Below are 18,074 nucleotides of genomic sequence, written 5' to 3' on the forward strand. Positions count from 1 at the left end.
AAATGATGAAAGCGGTGATGATAGCCAAACAAGATTTGTTGTAAATATTAGTACCCCATCAAAAGCAACTATTGAAGTTCAAGATAAACACATTTTAATCAAAGCAAATGAGGTTGCCACACGAGAATGTATTTAGAGGGCTATAAATAGCATTTGAATCATGTTCAGAACATTATGAATGAAATTATGTCTTGCTTAAATGATTTTTATTGTTTGGGTTGGCTAATCTTTTCTATTGCTACTATTCATTACTGGAAAACAAAGTTAAAACTTCTCTTGTTCATTTGGATTATTCTAATTCATATCAAATTTGACCACAAAGTTTGAGCACCACTATTCAACTATTTTTCCAAGTAAACATTAACTTTCTTGCCAATTTATTTATTCAGAATTCAAGGACAGCCCATTCATGTGAATCATGGGGTCAACCATTCTTCAATAAGAAAAAATTTACTCAAAAGGATTTCATTGCCTAAGCGTAAATTCAAACTGAGCTTTGATGGAGCCTCATAGGGTGATATAGGGACATTAGGGGCTGGATGTATTGTTAGTTATTCCCAAGGTAGCGTTGTAATGACCTCTCTTCATGGGGTAAAACATGCCATAAAAATACTGTTCGAATGAGTATTGTGGTGCTGGCCTTCACTTTGTTGTCATTTATTTATTAGGGTAAATACTTCAAAAACAATGAGAACATTTCAAATAGTTCACTTTGTTGTCATTTATTTATTAGAGTAAATACTTTCTATCAAAATGGTCAATAAAAAGAACTAAGATCTATACAAAACAATAATGGATTACTAAAATCTTATGGAATTTTGATGAGTTATAGGTGGTATGAGATTTCTTTGATACTTCTTGGGAGAATTGATAATGAGCTAAATAATTTCTAGCATACCCATCTGAAGAAGAAGCTCAAAATGACAATTATGGAGAGCGATAGCAATGCCCACAAAGTTATTCATGAGGATTTGGTGTGTTGCAGAAAAAGCCCAATTAGAGAAACAAATGACTTGCAAATGTGTTTCCCTAATGGAGAAGATGAGCTTAATTTATAAAAATCAAGATATAGACATCCTAAGATATCTTCTAGCACCATTATCTACTAAAGGTTCAATGATGCAATCAAATAATGTGTTCAAAGATGGAAAGTCTAATCCTATGTCCAAATGTCTTATAGATGATAATAATTTGCTTGGTGATTTGTTTTCTGAATGGTTTGCCAGGGATCTTAAATAAAATCACACAATTAACCTAGCTTTCAAAATAATATAAATTTTTGAAGAGTACCAAACTTTGGTATCTAAGTCAAAAAATACCAGTTGCTTTTAAGTTATTAAGAAGAGTTTCTTGCAATGTCAGAAGAGCACCCATGAGAGGCCATGGGAACATTGAACTAGTCTTTTACATCTTAAACTACAAAACCACAATGATCTAACAAAACAAAGAGCCTTAATGTAATAACCAAATAATATGAGAGAACAATAAATTCATAAATTATACAGCCAAAATGTAATAATGCCTAAACTTTTTATGAGACCCAAGAAATTTTAGTTCCCTCACTTCATGGTCCAAAAGCAGTCTATACTACCAAATTACAGATTTCTATAGGGGAATTTATATTACAAAATTTATAGCCTCTAGATTTTTTAATGTTTATTTTATTTTTCTGAAACCCAAATAAGAAAAATCCATTTAAAGAATAGTAATACATGAGATCCGTAAATCTTTAGTTCCTTTTCATCAAAAACCTTATTTTAAAGAACACGTGGTCTGAGAAAGAACAGAGGAGAAGATCTCTCTTAGCCTATGGAATTTTTTAGGGGAATTCATATCACAAAATTTAGAGCATGTAGATTTATTTTATGTTTATTTTATTTTTCAAAAACATAAACTAGAAAAATACATTTAAAGAATAGTAATACAGGAGATACCTGGAATCTATGTAAATCTTCAAAGTTTTCTCATCAAAACCTTTGTTCTGAAAAGATGTGCCTTGAGAAAGAACAGAGGAGAAGATCGCTATTAGTCTGCAAATTTTTTTTAGGAGAATTCATATCACAACATTTACAACCCGTAGATTTTTTGGATGTTTATTTTATTTTTCTAAAACCCAAATCAGAAAAAATCATTTAAAGAATAATAATATATTAGATACCTGAAACTATGTAATTGGATGTAAATCTTTTGTATTTTTCCAACAAAACCCTTGTTTTGAAGAAGACATGCGCTAAGAAAGAACAGAGGAGATCACTTTTGAAGAAGACATGCAGTAGAACAAGAGAGAAGATCACTATTACCCTGTACATAAATAATACCAAAAAAAAAGTAGTGGGTAACGAAATAAATAGATAAAATAAAACAGTCATATTTGCTTGGTACCTGGTAAAAACCCCTTTCACAATTAAGAAAAGATTTCACTGTATAAACTAATGTATAAACTAATATATCCTCCAACTGTAATTCTCTCCAAAGAGAGATTGCTGTATATTCTTTTGCATTTTGGAAGATTAAAGATGCAATACAATTTGGATTGATCTATTAATCCGAAAACTTATTAACATTTTGCTTCCCTGCCATTCGTCCGCCCTGCTCGCTTCTACCCGTGAAAGAGAAAATGCATGTCTTTTCCCTTTTGGGGAAATGCATATTCTATTTTGCTCTTACTTGTAAAAAGTAATAAAAAACTAATATTTTTTTAACTTAAATTAATTAAATTAAGATTTTGTACTTTAAAGATAAAATACTAATTTTGTCTCAAAAAGGCGTCTCAAAACGCTCTTGTATGTAGTAGTGTGTTAACACCACATCTCTTGACTTTGTTTATTAATCAAATGGATGGGTTACTTGGTTCTAGCTTCTAGCTTGAATGACCTATATACAAAAATGAAGAGAAGGAATGGTCATTGAGTGAAAATAAATCCCTACACATTTCCAAAACAAAAATAGTTAACAGCCAATTGCATCATCTCCAAAACGGCATACGACTTTGAATACATCACCGTGGAAGAAATTATGGATTTGTTATTATCCCAACCTTAAATGGGTTGCCATGATGCATTGAATACCATCTCAATCTTTGGCTACAATCTAATCGTTAATAATCCTCTCTGCATTTTGGGTTAGTAAAGACACACAACTCCGAACATGGGAAGTTTGGCGTGCATGAAAATAAGCACAATATTAATGCTTGTTCTTCTCTCCCTTGCAAATTTGAGGCAGTCGGCTGCTTCCACCTGTGGTAGCTCTTCGTGCCCTCCCCCACCACCACCACCAGCACTACACAAAAATGGCACTTTATCAAATGATAATGCAGCTTTAAAAATGGAGGAGTTAACTGTTTCTAGCTCAACCTTGTGAAAAATCAACTATTGCAGTCACTGATTATTAATCTCCTATCGTAAATGATTATTAAACTACTGAAAACAAATTCCCAGCTAATATTGAAAAATAACACAACTGCAACTTCACTTAAAATACGGAAAGAAATGTGCAACACAATAAACACAATATTTTTGGACAAATTGTCCCTGGAAAAACCCCTAAGGGAAAACTAGTTCTACAGATGAGAAATTATATTAAACTTTAGCAAATCAAGAGATACAAAATTCGTTGACTCTCACTGGCAGAACTCCAACAACCTCTTAATTTATCCCGCTGATATTCCTCACTGCTATTCCCACACTAACACTGCGCCCTTGCTAACACTACAAGACAATTTGCTATCACTGCTAATTGCTTCTACAAAACTTCATTTTCCAAATGACCCAATGACCCCTTTTTATACTACTCCTGTTGGTAAACGAATGACTGAGATTAAATCAAACCAATGGCTGAGATTAAGACAACTCGACAACCAATAATAGAATTGGTTGCAAAGTGTCCAAAAGGGAATCACTAAAATTAGTTAATAATAACCATTTACTAATTTTTGGCAAGTCGACAAACAGTTGTCCAAATCACCCATAAATACTACTACTATTCATAGATAAGCACGAACAACTATCCAAGCTACCCATAAATACTACTGCTATTTTCAGGTTAGAAATAACAGCTGTCCAACTAACAATAATTAACACTCCCTCTTAGCGAGGAAGCTATTCTGCATGACACCCATCTTATGTCTAAAGAGGATAAATTTGGCCTTTCCCAAAGCCTTCGTCAGAATGTCTGCTACCTGCTCATCTATAGGTATATATTGTAGTCGAACAACTCCCCTTTGTACACAATCTCTGATGAAGTGATATCTAATATCTATATGTTTAGACCTATCATGAAACACTGGATTCTTAGACAACTTGATGCAACTCTGATTGTCACAATGTATCACAGTAGTCTCAACGTTCTGACCAAACAAGGCTACTAACAACTTTCGAAGCCATATAGCTTCACATGTTGCCATGCTAGCTGCTATGTATTTTGCTTCTGCTGAACTTAGAGCCACAGACTTCTACTTCCTGCTGAACCAAGATACAACTCCTGATCCCAAGCTGAAACAATACCCTGAAGTGCTCCTTTTGTCTGTTGTACTTCCTGCCCATTCTGCATCAGTATAGCCTATCAACCTAATACCTTCACCTCAAACATATCTGATCCCATACTCAACTGTACCACACAAGTAACATAGCACATGCTTAGCTGCTATCCAATGCATTCTCTTTGGTTCAACCATGAACTGACTAAGAGAGTTTACTGCAAATGCTATATCTCGTCTAGTGTTGACCAAATACATAAGTAAACAAATCAACTGTCTATATAAAGTGGGATCTACATCCTTCTCCTTAGTTGTATCTACCTTGCTCCAATTCGTGATCATGGGTGTAGACATGGCTTTGCAATCCTCCATCCTGAATTTCTCCAAGATTTCAATGCAATATTTCACTTGACCAAGGAAAATCTCCCCATCTATGTGCCACACTTCCATGCCTAGAAAGTAGTGCATAAGTCTTAAATCCTTCATCTTGAACTCTTTTGCAAGGTTCCTCTTGCAATCCAATATGAGCCCTAGTGAACCTGTAAGAAATAGGTCATCCACATAAAGAACAAGAATGAGAATCTCACCCCTAACCATCAAGTAGTAGAGGTTAGCATCTGCTTCACTCTTCAGAAAGCCCATTTTTTGCAAGTATGTATCAATGCGCTCATACCATGCTCTAGGAGCCTGCTTGAGTCCATACAATGCTTTCTTTAATCAGCACACGTGGGTCTCTTTGTTGTGTGCTACAAAGCCTTCTAGTTATTCTATGTATACCTCCTCCTTCAACTCACCATTGAGGAATGCTGTCTTGACATCCATTTGATGGATTTGCCATCCCATCTGTGCTGCAAGTGAGATTACAGCTCGTATAAAAGTATACCTGGCAACTGGAGCAAATGTCTCCTCATAGTCTATTCCCTCCTTCTGAGAGAACCCCTTTTCCACAAACCTAGCCTTGTATTTCTCGATGGTACCATCTACACCATGCTTTATCTTATAGATCCAGTGTGATCCAACTACAACCCTATCTCTTGGTCTAGGTACTACCTCCCACACATCATTCTGCATTATTGAAGAATATTCTTCAACCATAGCATCTTGCCATACCTAATGTTCTGCAGCTTCCTGATAGCTAGAAGGTTCACTATCTACCAACTGACTAACTAATGCCACATAGTCATTGAACTTGGTTGGTTATCTTCACCGTCTAGTACTCTTCCTAGGAGCTCCCACAAACTCTTGAGTATCCCTTTGTGTATCTGGAACCACATGGTTCCTGCTACCAACCGTAGAGGATGAAATGTCAACCTCTAAGTCTTCTAGATGCATTTCCTATTGCACCCATTGCTCCATACTCTGTGAATCTTCACTAACTAAGTCTACACTCATATTGGTAACTGTACTTGAGCTTTGCTGCCCTTGACTTGGTCTTGGAGCTTCTGTTGGCTGCTCACTCTAATCATCTGCTGGCAAATCTCTGGATCTCCTGAATGCCTTGTCCTCCATGAACTTGACATCCCGTCTGACAATAATTCTTCTAGTCCTCAGAATGAAAATCCTATATGCGTTTGAGGTCTCACTGTACCCAACAAAGTACCCCCTCTTTGCAGTCTGATCTAACTTTGTATGTGTATCTCCAAGAATATGACAATATGCCAAACTCCCAAATATCTTGAAGTGACTAACATCTGGCTTCTTCCTTGTGAAAGCCTCCTCTGGTGCCATCTTCCCTAGCACCTTGTGTGGACCTCTATTCTGAATGTAGACTGTTGTATTACATGCCTCTGCCCAGAAGTAACGGGGCATGTCCTGGCCATGTAGCATAGCTCTTGCTACCTTCGATATAGAACAGTTCTTCCTCTTAGCAACTCCATGTTGCTGTGGATTGTAAGGAACAGTCCATTCTCTCTTGATTCCTTCTCTGGTGCAGAACTCCTAGAAGACATTTCCTTTGTACTCGCCTCCATTGTCTGACCAAAGAACCTTTATCTTCTTTCCTGTTGAGTTCTCCACAAGAGCCTTGAACTCTTGGAATCGACTGAAAACCTCATCCTTAGTCTTCAAGAAGTATATCTAAGTCTTTCTAGAGAAATCATCAATAAAAGTAACATGGTACTCATATCCTCTAAGAGATTTCATCGACATTGGTTCATAAACATTTGAATGTACTAGATCAAGAACACCCTTAGATCTAGTGTCACTCCTTGGAAAAGATGCTTTCGCAAACTTCCCCAACACACATCCCTTACATACATCGTCATGCTCTGTGCTCACCTCTAGAACACCTGTCACAGTCTCACAAAGCAATCTAAGTGCTCCATGATGAATATGGCTCATCCTCCTATGCCATAGCTCTCCAAGATCTCTAGGATTATTGTTGCTCATAAGTGCCTTAGGAGTATCAAACTGCAATCTATAAAGGCGACCACTCCTAACTCCAATAGTTATGGGTGATTTCCAATCCTTGTGCTTAATCAACACATGTGTCCCTCTAAAGAGTACATTATACCCCCTATCCTGAAGAACAGATACAGAAATCAAATTCATACCTAAGCCTGGCACATATAACACATCATGAAGAGGAATTATCTTTCCATTCTCCCTCTAAAACTGAACAGTCCCTTTCCCAACAGGGTTGAGTTTGGACAAGTTTCCCATAGAAATCTGGATGTTGGTTTCCTCCTCCTTGTAACTAGAGAAGTACTCTCTAACTCTTGTCATATGAAATGACGCCCCACTATCTATATACCAAACACACTGTGAGGTTGAGCTAACCATAAAAGCTATGAGTGCAAACTCATCTTCCATTCTGCTGGAGAGTTCTTCTGCACTTGTTGAAGCTGCCACCTGCTTCTTACCCTTTTTCCTCTCTGGGCAATCACTGACATAGTGGCCAAACTCATGACATCCAAAGCACTTGACCTTAGAAAGGTCCTTCTTCTTCTTTTCAGTTTGTGAATTTGATCCTTTCCTAGATCCCTTCTTTGCTTTCCCTTTACCCGCTAGGGCAACGTTCTCTTGTTCTACCTCATTTTTTTGACTCTTGTTGGCCCCATTGACAAGACTTAGTCTAAACTCCTCCTGAGTGAAATCAATCCATAGTCGATCCCAACTCGGTAAAGTATCTCATCCACTGAAAACTTGAACAAAGACACTCCATTGTTTAGTAAACCTATTTAGGGCTATTCTCAATAGCTCATCATCACTAGGGCTATCTCCAATAGCTGCTAACTCATCCTTGGCAAGTTTGAGCCTGGTGAGGTAACCTGTGACGTCTTCTCCCTGATTTATCCGGGTATTCTTTAGCTTCTCTTTGAGAATCAACTTCCTATTGGTGGTAGCATTCTGGTACAAATTTAGAATGGCGTCCCACATCTTCTTTCCTGTATCTAGCTCTGAGATATGTGGAACAATATGATCCTTAACACCATCAAGGATAATCCTCCTCACTTTGGCATCGTCCTTCCTATATGATGCAAGCTGTGTTGCATCCGTTAGTACAGGTACACCACTGGTAGCATAATCCTTGATACCATTCTCTTCCAACAATAAAGAAATTCTGGCCTTCCAGACACCAAAATTTGAGGCACCATCCAATCTGTCTTGATCTCTCAAACCAGCTGAAGCCATCTCAAGGGTTTAAAGCAATAATAAATCTAAAGAGATCAAAATTTCTTTCCTAGGGCAAAACTCTTCTACCCTTAACAATTCTCTGATACCATGTGAAAAATTAACTATTGCAGTCACTGATTATTAATCTCCTATCATAAATTATTATTAAACTGCTAAAAACAAATTCCCAGCTAATATTGAAAAATAACACAACTGCAACTTCACTTAAAATATGGAAAGAAATGTGCAACACAATGAAAACAATATTTTTGGACAAATTGTCCCTAGAAAAACCCCTAAGGGAAAACCAATTCTACAGACGAGAAATTATATTAAAATTTAGCAAATCAAGAGATACAAAATTCCTTGCCTCTCACTGGCAGAACTCCAACAACCTCTTAATTTATCCCGCTGATATTCCTCACTGCTATTCCTGCACTAACACTGTGCCCTTGCTAACACTGCAAGACAGTTTGCTATCACTGCAAATTGCTTCTACAAAACTTCATTTTCCAAATGACCCAATGACCCCTTTTTATAATACTCCTGTTGGTAAACCAATGACCGAGATTAAATCAAACCAATGGCTGAGATTAAGACAACTCGATAGCCAATAATAGAATTGGTTGCAAAGTGTCCAAAAGGGAATCACTAAAATTAGTAAATAATAACCATTTACTAATTTTTGGCAAGTGGACAAAAAACTATCCAAACCACCCATAAATACTACTATTATTCATAGATAAGGACGAACAACTGTCCAAGCTACCCATAAATACTATTGCTATTTTTGGGTCAGAAATAATAGTTGTCCAACTAACAATAATTAACAAACCTGTGGCGATTCTCCATGCCCTCCACCACCACCAACATTGCTATACAAGAAAGTTGCCTTGTCAGACCATAATAATAATAATAATAATAATGTGCTCGCAAAAATGGAGCAATCAGCTCTTTCTAGTCCCAACTGTGGCTTCTCTCCATGCCTTGCTTCAGATATTCAGCATAAGGACATCTACTGAAACCCATTTTTCTTTCCTCGTCTATTCTTATCCCTAAATATTAGTTTCTCCACATAAATAAAACCTGTTGTTTTCTGTGATTCTGTCCTTCAATTATTTTCATTCCCTCAATAAAACATTGACTAGAATGCATTTGTGCCTAATGAAGCACAAAATTGTTTGTTTTCTGTAATTCCTTGCATTTACCATTTTATATTCCTTCACATTCATTTGCATTATTGTTGCATTGCTTTGAATAAATCATTTTTAGATTTTTACGTTGTACAGAACTAATGGAAACATGACAAGTGCCATGTAAAAGAGAGAAGTTAATAAAGAGTTGCAACTAATTTGTTAAAGACAAAAATATATAAATGGTTAAGGACTAATGAAAACGTGACAAATGTGACAAATGTCATGTTCTAAAAAAATTAGTAGAGCTAAAGACAGAAATATAAGTGAGCTAATGGAGCTTTTAAGCTTTTTTCAAATATTGCATGGGACGATGTAAAACGAGAATTATATATAGTCACATGGAGAAGTTTTATGAATAAATATGATTGATTAAGATTCTTTTTTTTATCATTGACATTTTACTTACAAAATAAGAAATCTAATGTGAGGAATGTGATAATAAATCATAAATAATTTCATTATATTGTAATGCATACTAATGTGTATTAATAATATATTGTAATAAAGATTCTCATCATTTAAATTCATGTTTTTAACATAGTTTTCAATTATTTATATATTTTTATAACATTGAATTGGATGTTTAATTCCTCTATTAGGAGAATGCTAATGTATATAATGATAAGTGAAAAAAATTGTATTCTTCCATGCTAGAAGAAATATATCTTTTGGGTAAATTAGAAGTAAATAAGACTGTGCTCTAAGATTTATTCTGTGTATAGGGTTAGTTATTAAATAATTAAAAAATTGAACTTTTGAATAAATGTTCATCATTATTTGAATTCTTAATAACATTTTTATATTAAAGCACCAATGTGTTAAACATATGTTAATGTAAAAGATGATTGTTTAAGAAATTACCCTTTCATTTATACAAAGTCATATATAGCTCTCATACTGAATGTTCAGCAAGATATGAATAGTGAAATTTATATCATAGTACTACTTGGCTCCACAATTCTATACACTTGCCACATGATTTTAAAATTTGAATCCAACAAATGACTAGTTGTGGTTATTTGGAATTATCCATTTATACCCTACCAATAATGTCTATGGATCTTTTTAATGTGTAAAAAAGAGTAACATGAAATCATAGGGAGAATTCAATTTGAGTGAAGTTTCACCTAGAATATATTGTATACTCTATTTATTAACAAGTAGATCATGAATTTTTAGGAAGAGGACACATTTAGTTCTAGCTTGAGAATGATTGAATGGTTTAAGCCAAAAGAAACTTCTTTGCAGATTATCTAACTAATCTTTTTCTTTATTTATAGTGTTTCACATTATTGAAAACAACTTTAGTGTCCCTTAAGAGATTTTAATTATCTAACATTAATTTGTGATCCATGCAAGTTTTTGTGCTAAATACAATTCTAGAGGATTATTTCTTAATACTTTTCTAAGAGATCTTGTATTAGATAGACATAAACCCATTTTTGTCTTTAAAATTAGATATGGGCGTCGATTTGAGAGATTATGATATATAAAGAACAAGAAAAATGTGGATTTTTTAGAGGAAGGAGAAGAGAAAGAATAAAATAGGTTGTGTTGGAAAGATGAGAAAAAGGCCATGTAACAAAGAAATTTTATAATTAGGTTGTTGTGTAGTAAACAACAACCTAGCTAATGCTACTTAGTAAAATTAGATAGGTTATTATTGGCTCTAATTATTTTCTCATTTCCTTTGTGGTTGATTCATTGGTGGTCAAAAGAAACTTCCCTTTCAAATGTGAGAGTATGCAAATGGAACACCCCAATCTTGGGATTAAAATTAAAGAACAGTGACAATTGAAGATCGATGGATCAACTAAGTTTAGGATAGCCAATAAAAATTCTTTCTTTAAATTATCTTATTCATTGCCACTTCAATATTCAAACTTTGTGGAGTTTTTGTACCTAAAACTTAAGTTTGTCTGTAGAAGAAATTGATCATCTTACATGTTGCTCCTACATATTTCTTCAATTGGTGTCAATAGAATTTATAAACTTAGCTTTAAATTATGATAGTTTTGAGAGAAAATACCTTTCATCATGAATTTCTCAATGATTATAAGTTTGTCTTTAAAAGAAAAAGACATTTGTGTAAGCCCAAGAAACATTATCTCTTTAAGTTGTCTTATGCTTGTCTCTTTGATCTTCAAACTTTGTGCCACTTTTTGTACCTGAATCTTAAGTTTAGTCTATAGAAGAAATTGATCATCTTAGATGTTGCTCCTACATATCGGTGCAATTTTTTTATAATAAGCCTTATAAATTAATCTTTCAATTATCATCATTTTGACTAAAAATACCATTCATAGTAAATTTCATAATGATTATAATTTCATCTTTAAGGGCTTAATACTAATCTGACAGTTTGTCAAGCTTATATCTAAGCAATATAACCTAAATGGTAGCTCTATTCTATGGAAGAACATTTTGAAAAACTAAGAGCCTAATTAGAAGAGGCGGTAGAAACCAAATAAGAAATGGTAGAAAAATCATATTCTAGGGGAAAAAATGGAGGGATGAGGCTCCTATCAAGATGCTGGTAAATGATCCGAGTATGATAAATTTGTTGAAGGTGAATCTAGGGGACAAAGAGGGAAAATGCTTAGAATGGGAGAATGGTAATTCCAGATGGAAGTGAGCTATTAGACTGTGGCATGTTCACTATGAGGCCAGAACAATTAGTTCTTAGGATATAATAAGAATGGTCTCTTTTATGTTAATTTAGCCTAGAGATCACATGAAGATACTTTAGCTATTGATAAATTTTGGAAAAGCCTCTAGACCCATAATCTTCCAGCAAAAATTAGCTATTTTTGGTGGGCTATGGCTCATGGAAAAATCCTAACACTAGACAATCTATCTAAACTTGGTCTCATGTTAGCTTATAGATGTACCCTATGTGAAAAGAATGTTGAGTCTATCAATCACATTCTTTTACTTATTCTAGTTGAAAACTTCTTCTATTTTCCACATCATCAAAAAAATCACAAGGGATAGTATAAATTACTCATTTTCCCCCAAAAGCCTTATGTTCCCTAAAATTCTTGATCTAAGATTAAAACAAAACTAGAATATAAAACAAATTTTGATAGATATCAGTTGGTAGAAGATCAGGAAATGGAAAACATGTTACTAGATTTTACTTGAGAAAGGATGGTTGAAGTGTAATATGGATGGATGTTTCAAATAAAACCGTAGTGTCACTAGAGCCTAAGGAATTAACCAATACTAGAAAGGCAATATCATTCTTTTCTTTTACAAGTTGTTGGGAATTAGGTTTAACAACTATGGTAAGGCTATAGCAATGTAGTTTGGTATTAAAACTCTGCAAGACTTAGAAGTGGAAAAAGTTGCATTGGAAGGAGCCTCAAAGCTCATTATTGACCTTGTTTTAAAAAATGTCAAATTCCCATGGAGTATTGTCCCTTTAATTGATGATTGCAAAAAAAGACTCTCATCAGTCAATAGTGCACTAATCAAGCACAACCTTAGAGAAGGTAAAAAAGTTGTGGACTACCTAGGTATGTGGGGTCTAAACCACAAGGAATGGAAGATGGTGACTATTTAGATAATGGGTGTCGCACACATTGCATAATATTGTTATATATATATATTATTTTATTATATTATGTAATGTTTCACCTAGGAGCGCCTAGATGAACATGCAACATGTAAAGATTCTTGTGAGATATACTTGATGAGTTCTATTGGAACATTGTGATAATATTTAATGTAGTTATTTAATATTGAAAAACTTAACTAAATGTCCAATATTAAATATGGTGTTAGTGGGTTAGGTAGCACATGGTTTTAGCTCATGCTTGATGTAATACTAATTGGTAGTTTTGTGGGACTTGCTACCATATAAGCAGTGACAAGGGTAGCTGTAGAAACAAGAGAGAAGGCAAAAAAAAAGAGTCGACCGAAACAAGGCTTGACAGGTTAGCCAAGGGAGCATTTGTGAAGGTTGGAAGAATGACATAGGATGTGTGGATTCATGCTTGTTCACATGGATTTCTCAATGTGGCTATGAATTTGAAAGTTTCCATGGTTATATTGCAATAGTATTTTTGTTGAATAATACGTGGTTATGGATGCTTTTGGAGGTTATGTTTTTCCCTTAATGAGGGTTTCCTAGGTTATATCTTGTGTCATATTTTTTGCAGTTATGTTGTCTATTCTCTTGTATGTGGATTTCAATTACATATTTATTTTAGATCTAGTATGGGTTATGTAGAAATTGTTATATTCTTTTGTGCAACTTTCCTTACAAGTGGTAATAGAGCTATTGTTTTATTAAGTTGTAACCTTAGATTGATTCCTTGGGAATGAATGAAAGCAAGGTATTTTTTAGTGGCTAACATTCATCAATTGGCTAATTTTAGAAAAATTTCGCTAGTAATTTGGCTAATATTTTCATATTTAATGCAACCCAAATTGCCACATTTTTATAAAATTTAGTTCTAAAATATTTAAAATTGCTCAATAATTTATTTTATCAAAAAAAAAAACTAAGAGATTTCCCACAATATTTAATACATGCTTAGATTTGATTCATGTAAATATTATATATTATTAAAGAAATTATATTTAATTGACTAATAATTATTATAATTATTGGCTACTTTACTGATATATCACCAATATTTAGTTTTCACTATTTATTTAAAAATATAAAGTAATGGTCCCCATAATATTCTATGAGGTAAAAAGTATTCAATTTTAATTTGTAACATTCCACGATGATTAATGAACTTCCTAAAGATTTGTCAATATTTTCTACACAAAAATTATAATTCTAAAATAATTGCTCATATAAACAATATTTTAAATTAAAAAATTGGGAGATTTACTAGTCGAAATAATTTTGTTTTTCAAAATAATGAAAGATTCACCAAAATTTTATACCTTTTTCTAGACGGGGGTTCATGGATGTGGTCATTGTGCCATGGATTTTGGCATGACATGATTAGATATATAGTTACTTTATTGGTGCTCGTTGGTTTGGATTACTAATTTAGTTAAGGTGGTTAATCTTCTTGGTTGAAGATCGTGGTTATTTGTTTTTTTTTAATGAGCTCATGATGTGCACTTTGAGTTATATGATGGTTTAATTACTTAGTTGGTTCTAATGGTTAGAGGATGGTTTTTCATCATGTTTACATGGATAGCTTGAATACATGATTTAGTGGGAGCTTGTGGTAGTGACAAGATGACAGTGCAGGATTAGTTCCTAGTTTGATTTGTATCTTCTTGGGTTGGAGAGCTTGGTTTCACTTGGTATTGAGACTTTGGTTACATGTGTAGACCTAGAGGATCCTCCTATAGGAGATGGGTTTTATGATGCCATGAGTGACTTGGTACCATGGTTGACTGGGAGTTATTGGCATTGATATATTTAGTGACTGTTTTGAGATGTTGGAGGTTTGTCTTAGATCCTATTGTTGTTGAAGCTTCTTTGACATTTGCATGGTGCACTTGTTATCTTCATGGTGTGTGAATATTGTTAGATATTTAGGAATCATGAGGTTCTTGGTTATGCTCATGGTGAATGAAGATGGTTCTTCATGGTGTGTGTAGATGGCTTCTATCGTGGTGTATGGAGATGGTTGCATCTTGCGGACTCATGGGGTTCTTGGAAAAGGTTTGGTTTATGCCTTCATTTGGAATGTTATCCTTTGTGTGAGGATGGTTTCATTATTGTCATGGTATGCTGTTGATATGCATTTATGGAGCATGTTATCTCTTTGATTCAAATGGTTAGATCATGTTGTCATGTTTTTGTTCCTGAGACCATGGTTTGAACTTTTACATTGACCTTGGTTTAGTTTCTTAATATTGAGTACATTGATCATTTTCTAGATAATTCATAATAATTTTATGTTTCAATTGGAGTTGGCATGGATTGATTGGTGACAGGTGCTCATTGATACTTAGAGACTGGTGATTTTGATTTCTTTTGGATTCGAGAAGTATTTTTTGGGATAGTTAAAAGTTTCAGTAGGAAGTCTAAGGGGCACTAACCTAATATGGACTTGAGAGGAGATTGTTCTTAGATGATTATTGGTTTGAGACTTGGATATCTTGATGAGCATTCTCATTCCACACACTTGATCTACTTAGAATTTTTCTACTTGAGAGGTATAGCTCATTGTTTCTCTCAAGTGGATTGTATTTATGCTTTTCTTTCATGATATGGATCTTGAGATATTGTACCTGATTTATTAGAGATTTTTTTAATCATTGGTTATCTTCATGTGCATATGTTGTCGGTATGCTTATTGAGTTTGGGAGATGGTTTTATATTAGGCATACTCCTTAGATTAGGAATGGTTATTCCTTGGTTTATAAATGGTTTATGAGTTTGGTCTTCATGTGAGAGGCTTATATCCATGATTAGTTATATGGTATGGTTTTGGTGTTGTTATTGTTATTGTGGCTTCTTGTTGGGGTTTTATGGAGGAGATCTTACTTGCATAGTTTACATCTAGAGGTGTGTGTAGACGGACATGATATAGGTTATGATTTGCATAGTATCTCTTTGGTCTATGTTATCTTCCTTAGTGTTCGGTTTCACTTACATTGGATTTGAGATTGGTTGGTGATTGTGATCACTAGTTTGTGCTCATGCATGTCATGTGAGAGTTGAAATGGTTATTCCTTTATCTCTTTCCTTTTTTCATTGTGGATAATTTGGGAGAGTTTTGTAGACTTTTTATGAGATTTGTTCTTCTAGGTTATTCATATATGTTTTTTGGATGTCCTTGATACTACATGGATTCACTTGTTTGAGATGTTGTGAGTGGATTTGTTATATATTTGACATTATATTGTGTTGTTAGAGCTTCTTGTTATATATGTGACAGGTATTTCTCCTAAGGCTTGTGATTGCATGTTAAAGATTTGATATGTTGATGATGTAAGATTCTCTTGGTATACCTTTATAGGTATGAATAGTTGGATGGGTTGGCACTTTTTGTGAGTGTTATTTCAGCTATGGATATGTGACAACTACAAATACATGTGATTACCTTTCGATTGGGTTTTTCTCCTTGGCATTATAGTTGGTAAAAGATTTTATGATCTTCTTAAGTGACAGGTTGGGTGGCTTTCTCTTCTGAGGGCTTCTATGTACATCCAGTGGAAGTGACATAATAGGAGGTGGGATCATTCATGTTCGAGATGCTGGATACTTTAGTTTTGTTGTAGGTACTAGGATGGAGCACTTGGTGTACTCTGTTCCATGATGGTGGATGTGCTAGGAGGGATTGTTCCCTTGTCCATTTATGTGGCTATAGATTGACCCCGTACAATCTATACAACAAGTGGGATATTGTAGAGATATTGGGTGTTGCACACATTGCATAATATTATTATATTATATTATTTTATTTTATTATGTAATCTTGCACCTAGGAGCATCTAGATGGACATGCACAATGTAAATATTTTCATGTGATATACTTGATGAGTTGTATTGTAACATTGTGATAATATTTGATGTAATTATTTAATATTGGGGAAAAGAAATAAATGTCCAATGTTAAATGTGGGGTCAATGGGTTCGGTAGCATATGGTTTATGTAATACCACTTAGTAGTTTTGTGGGAATTTTTAGTATACAAGTAGCTAGAAGGGGTGTTGCAGAGATCTAATACATAAAGCAAAAAGACAAGAATCAAGTAGGATAAGGCTCAACATGCTAGCCAAGGGAGCATTTGTGAAGGTTGAAAGCATGGCATGGGATATGTTGATTCATGCTTATTCACATGGATTGCTTGGTTGTGGCTATGGCTTTGAAGGCTTCCATGCTTGTATTGGAATAGTATTTTTTCTGAATAATACATGGTAATGGATGCTTTTGGAGGCTAGGTTGTTCCCTCAATGAGGGTTTCCTGGGGCATATCTTATGTCACATTTTTTGTGGGTATGTTGTCTATTCTCTTGCATGTGGATTTCAATTGCATATTTATTTTAGATCTATTATGGGTTATGTGGAAATGGTTAAATTATTTATCAAAAGTTTCCTTACAGTGACTAAGATGGATGGGACACAAGAGTTGAATCTAATAGTTTTACATGATAAAAAAAAATATAATGGTACGTGGTAGGAGTACAAGAGATTCCAAGTGGACTTCCAAGCAACAAAGTTAGTAGGGTTTAGGCCCTATGATCATTAAAGGAGACAATCCTATTGAGATGTGTTTGAGCATCATTGGTAATATTCACATTAACGAGGTGTTAATCCCCTTGAAGCCAAAATTGATGCTCCACATTGTTTCAATAATAAGGTTTAGTCATGTGAATCTTAACCCATATGTATCTTTTTCATTTCCAAAGATGGTTAATACTCTAATTATCTAATATTAATGGAGTCATGTTGGAATGTACCCCACTTAACTCAGACATTTCCTATCGCAATTCATCATGATTCACTACATGTGTCATATTGATGGTAAGGAAAGCACCTATTTTGTGGAATGGTATGGAGACAGAATCGATAGAAATATTTGTGGCAAGATTTTTATAACATTAAATCCTACAACTTGTATTTTTCATCACCCTTATTTGGAAACACAAAGATCCTGTCTACAATAAAGGTCCTTGATAACATCCATTTTCTTCAATTTTTGCAAAAAGTTTCCATAATGAGTGGCATTGTAGACAAAGGTGTTCACAAGGTGAACTTTGGTCCTGAGAAAAATAACTTGTTTTTTGGGAAGGAGAACATCATGGGTAGTCCACCAAAATGCATTTAAACCAGAAATAGCAAAGGTTTGGAGAAAAAGAAG

The sequence above is a fragment of the Cupressus sempervirens genome, chromosome 9 (assembly GCF_028749045.1).
Source record: "Cupressus sempervirens isolate cs-2001-9-10 chromosome 9, ASM2874904v1, whole genome shotgun sequence".
NCBI lineage: Eukaryota > Viridiplantae > Streptophyta > Pinopsida > Cupressales > Cupressaceae > Cupressus > Cupressus sempervirens.